The sequence below is a fragment of the Hevea brasiliensis genome, chromosome 12 (genome assembly GCF_030052815.1).
Source record: "Hevea brasiliensis isolate MT/VB/25A 57/8 chromosome 12, ASM3005281v1, whole genome shotgun sequence".
In the NCBI taxonomy this organism is placed as follows: Eukaryota; Viridiplantae; Streptophyta; class Magnoliopsida; order Malpighiales; family Euphorbiaceae; genus Hevea; species Hevea brasiliensis.
Genome location: NC_079504.1, coordinates 14,090,178 through 14,095,775, shown reverse-complemented (window position 1 = coordinate 14,095,775; position 5,598 = coordinate 14,090,178). Strand labels below are relative to the sequence as shown.

Genomic DNA, 5,598 nt, shown 5'->3' with positions numbered 1-5,598 from the left:
AATCTGTCTCTCTATATTTTGAATGCTATTTTTGGTCTCCTGTTGAAATAGTTGAGTATTGTTAGCCAAAGCCTTAACAATTTCATCAAGTGACATACCTTGATTTGAGGGAGGTGGAGGTGGTAGATTCACTTGTCTCTGCTGCTGGTATAGGTTTTGCACCGGTTGATTCCCATAACTCAGATTGGGATGATCTCGCCATCCTGGATTATAAGTATTGGAAAAGAGATCATAACTATGTTGTGGCTATCCATAATGTCCTACTGCATTAGCATGTTGCATTGATTCATCCTCTTGTAATGCAGGACACATATCAGTAGCATGACCCGAACTCGAACAAATTCCACATACCTTAACAGCTTGCATGTTCCCTATAGCTAATTGCCTCACCAAAGAAGTTAAATAAGAAATTTGTTTCTCAATGTTAGATGTACTTACCTCATTAACCTTCATGGGTATGTGATCCATTCTCATTCCAAACTACTGAGAATTCACTGCCATGTTAGCAATCAACCTCTTTGCCTCTTCTGGTGTCTTGTCAACCAACGCTCCTCCACTAGCAGCATCTATCATACTGCGGTCCATTGGCAGAAGTCCCTCATAGAAATATTGAATCAAAAGCTGTTCACTTATTTGATGATGGGGACATCTTGCACACAACTTCTTAAATCGTTTCCAATATTCATACAAGCTCTCTCCATTGTACTGCCGGATGCCACAAATTTCTTTTCTTATGTTGCCAGCATGGGAAGCAAAAAAATACTACTCCAGAAATATCTGCTTCATCCCATTCCATGAGTTGACAGATCCAGATGGAAGGTAATACAACCAATCCTTAGCTATGCCCTCCAGTGAGAAAGGGAAAGCCCGAAGCTTGATTTGATCCTCTGAAACTCCTTAATTAAGGTTTCATGCTGGAACACACAACATGAAATTCTTTTAAATGCTTATGTGGATCCTCACCTACAAGACCATGAAACTTAGGCAATAAATAGATTAGTCCAGATTTCAACTCAAAAGCAACATTTAAAGCAGGATATTGAATATAAAAAAGCTGTTGGTTTAGATCAGGAGCAGCCAACTCTTTCAAGGTTGTAGCAGCCATGTTTTTGTTTTCAGAATTTGATTTTGAATTTGAATCCGAACTTAACTCCCTTGGAGATTAGACTCCTTCAGATATACTCGGAATCAACCTACCTTGCTTAGCCAATTTTCTCAACTATTTAGTTATTTTTTCTACTTCTGGATCAAAGATCAACTCACCAGATTGAGAAGTTCTTGTCATAAACAAAAAGAAATCAAAGTAAAAATAGAAAAATGCCTCAACACCCTAGAAAATGATGGAATTTTGGTCTTGATCAGAGCGTCATTTCCTTCAAAATAGGTATGGGTAGCCCTCCAAATTCAACCAAAATTCTTGATGAACAGTAACACCGTAAAAAAATACTTTTTTTAAAAAAAACCTAAAAATAGCACAAACAGAATTAATAACAACATATCCTAACACCAAAAATACGAATTCCAATAAATTTCAGTTCCCCGGCAATGGCGCCAAAATTCTTGGTGGCTGTCAAATCCACCAGAAATTAAATTAACTGAAATTACCAATTATGAAATATTTTCTGTAGCAAGTGGTAAATCCAGGGCGAACCCTAGAGACTGAATTACTAAATTTCTTGCACTTGTGTAATGGAAAAAGGAAGAGACAAAGATTGAGGGGGGTTTTGTAACACAAAATCAGAAGAAATCAAAAATTCAAGAACTGAATATGAAAATCTCAATTTAAACAAACTTCAGTCCAAGATAATTCGCATTCCACTGCATTGATTTGATCATAGATAAAAGAAATACAATTATCTCTTATTGAATACTTAACGTAGATTTACCAAATAGCAAGGTAAACCCCTGACTTCCCTATACTCATCAATTCGAGCCCAGCACTCTTATTGACTCTAATTATTAACTGATTTGGTATTAAGTAATTCTCATCAAATTAATAACTACTTTAAGAAAAGGAAGTAGTTAAGCTGAACAATAATTTATGAAGCATGAATCATTTAATCCACCCTATTATTTCCTTAGGTTATTATCGAAAACTGGGATCATAATCAATCAAACCTAATTGCTATTCATGTTCAATCTTACACAACAATTACGGATTATGAAGATGAACTAGCAATTGATCAAATCAAACAATTAACTAATAGGCCTTTTTAGCAAATCATTCAACAGATCAAAAATAATTAAATCAGAAAAAAATAGATATTCAAAAAAACATAAATTAAATTAAGAACCTGATCTCACAAATCAAGCAAAAGGACTTGAATCCCTTGAACTAAATTAAAAACTTAGCCACTCATGTTTATGGCTTACAGAAAAATGAAAAAAAGAAATCTAAAACGTGAATGGAGAATGAAAGTCTTTCTGATGTCGAGAGAGGCTCTGAATTTCGGATCTCACCCTGTGCAGCTGCTGTCTCTTTTATTTATAATAAATAGTCTAGGGTTAGGTTTTTAGAATTTCTGTCAAAAACTGCAACTAGAGCAAAATTAGGAATCTGATTGTCGATGAATACACGGCCCGTGTATCACAACGAAAATGGTCAAATAATGTAAATGACCTTAATTGAGGTTGAAAATGGTCAATTGGGACCATTTGTAATATGTTTGAATTGGTAGAAACCAAGGTGTAATTCAAATTGGTTAGGGTCACTATTCTAGCAGCTTGACCTAGGTCTCTTTCAGGAACTGAAACTGAAAATTTACCAACCCAATTGGTGTGAGGCCAATTGAGAATGAAAACAAACACATAATGACACATTTTTTATGTAGAAACCATGCCCAGAAAATGACATTAGGATAGTTAACAATTAGGTCAAACCCGGGTGTAGTGCACTACCACTGTACCAAAATGACTAAATGAACAGTATTTGTTCATTTGGCCATAACTTGGGCTATACAGATCCAAATGACCTGATTTTTGTGGCATTGGAAAGGTAAAAATAGCACTACAACTTTCATGAAGAACACCAACCCAAATTCTGCCCATAACTAAGTCATTTTGCCTCCCAAATTTAGAGATCCAAAACTGCTAGAAAAAATTAGGTGCCCAAAAAATCTGGGTTAAACCAATCCGGCCAGCCATGTTCAAATGGCCATATCTTGGGTTACAAAACTCCAAATGAAGTGATTCAAAAAGGAAATTAAAGATAAAACAATAAGGAACAACTTTTATGAAGAACACTTTGCCAAATTCCCACAGCAACATGACCAATGGAACAGTGCAAAGTAGGACATCAAAACTGAAAATTTGAAATTGTGCTTAGGAGACTTAAAATTTGAAGAAACAATCAAAATCAACAAATTAAGCAACTAAAATGTAGTATGTGGGTGAAATTGAAAATCCCATACCTATTAAGTATAAGTCAATAATTTGACTTGAATAGTGTCATGAATAGTAAACCCGAAATGCAAAATTTAAATAATATTAAATTAAGCATATTAGAGCTAGACATAAGTAATTGTGAATTTATTATATGTTATGAAACTGAAACACTGTAAAATTATGTGTTTCAGTTGAAAAGAATACCGAGAAAGAACCCAAGACGTCAAGTCAAGGTTTAGAGGTGACTCGCACAAGGTTTGTGCACAACATAAAATTTTTTTGTAAATTCTCTTGACAATTTATTTTGATGAATAAATTGTGATTTATTTTTATTGCAAATTTGTGAATGAAATGAATATTATACTTTTGACTTAAATTTTTGGAAATTTAATTGTATGTGTTTGAATTGTCAATAAATGTTTAGTAAAATGTTAAGATGGTTTTGAAACCGCAGTGTCATGACCATATATCTGAATGCCTCACTAGCATGACTAGTGAGAGGAATTAGTTTTGAATTTTGATTCCCTCTCTGGCTGAAGTGCTGAGGTGTGTACCAGTAGAGGAAGAAATTGAAGGGGTACCCATAGATTGAGCTAGCTAGCCTTGAGATTCCTCATAAGCCTCTGGCTATTGAGATGGATATTACACTGATGGCATGACATAACTGTGTGTTTTTATGAAATTATTTTGTGACTTCTGAAATGAGAAGGTTTGACTAAAAGTATAAATTGTGTTTTGTATCTGCTTTTCCTTTTTAGTACCATAATTGAATAAATGTGATTTGATTTACACATAAAATTGTATTTCTGTTATGTTGTGCACTACTGAGTCATTGTTCTCTGCGATAGCTTTTCATTACTATCGTAGATAGAGAGACTAGTAGAGCAGCAGAATAAGCTGCTGAGGATTTCAGAGCTACTTCTGGACCTTCTGTCGGGTCTAATTTTATACCCTGATTGTACATGTTTATTTTGATGTAATTAACTGTATGTACATTTGTAAATTGGTCATGAGCAGTTGTACAGATTTTGTAATATTATTATTTTGGATTTTCAGATGTAATTTCTGGACTGATGAATGTAACTTAATTTTTCTTTAATGCAATGTGTATGAAACTAATTATCTCTATTTTCGGAAATATTTGAATTGAAATTCTTGAGTTGTGAAATTTTGATTTGAATCATGGGAGTTGAGCTAATTTGTATTGATTTGAGTTGAAATGGTGGTTGTGATTTGATGAAGTGTTATATTGGAAGTATTTTCTACAGGTAAAATTTTTGGTTTTTCTCAAATACAGTCGACACTCTGCTGAAATTTTTCTAAAATTTGTGAAAAAATAAAAATGGACCAAAATTTTATCAAAACTTTAAACTTCAAGTAAAATGTTTTTAATACCTGCTAGAAAAGCTCACCACTTTCAAAAAGTAAGAAAATTATTTTAAAATCACTTATAGTGTATTTAATGGGTTATCGATAGACGGAGTAGGTAATTCATTAGGTATACTGCGGAATCATGTTATGCCTTACAGAGGGGTAAGGTATGACAGAGTTGATGTTGGAAATAAGGTGAATGCTTTGTGGTGTAGTTAAGAGATCAGGTATGAGAGCCCTAGTCAAAATTCCATATGACTGTATTAGCCTCAGATGCTTTCCTGTGACCATCACCAGTTTGTCTATATTAAACTTTAGTCAATGTCTGCATTTAAAAAATAATGGTGTCTGTCACGAAAAACTATTTCTGTCTGCTTTAGTCATGAGAATGTTGTGTTTGTACTTAAAAAATAATGGTATCTATCACGAGAAAACTATTTCTATCATGAGAAAGTTGTAAAGGACCATAGGGTCCCATTGTCTACTGTTTTACGTTTGACTTTTCCTACCCTCTTCTCCTACATAAGAGAGGGTTTGTGATGTTGTAAGATTAGTTGTCCAAGAACCTAAACAGATAGCTCAGCATCTACCCCCTTTAAAAATTTCCCACTGTCTATTGTCTTATGTTTGACTTTTCCTACCCTCTTCTCCTACATAAGAGAGGGTTTGTGATGTTGTAAGATCAGTTGTCTAAGAACTTAAACAGATAGCTCAGCATTCATCTCCTTTAAAAATTCCCAGTACAGGAAAAAATACTCTAAACTAATACCAGTGATGAATACTGGGTTGCTATCTTGATTTAAGAGACTGATGGAAAGTAACCACATCTATGGATATGCTAGT

At 34.0% G+C, this 5,598-nt stretch overlaps 1 non-coding gene across 1 annotated transcript; it reads left to right on the top strand.

Annotated features, from left to right (window-relative positions):
• Nucleotides 1–631: 631 nt before the first annotated feature.
• On the top strand, nucleotides 632–738 carry LOC131171493 (small nucleolar RNA R71). The gene has a single exon (XR_009142153.1). It is a non-coding gene; the product is annotated as a small nucleolar RNA R71 (small nucleolar RNA).
• Nucleotides 739–5,598: the final 4,860 nt, after the last annotated feature.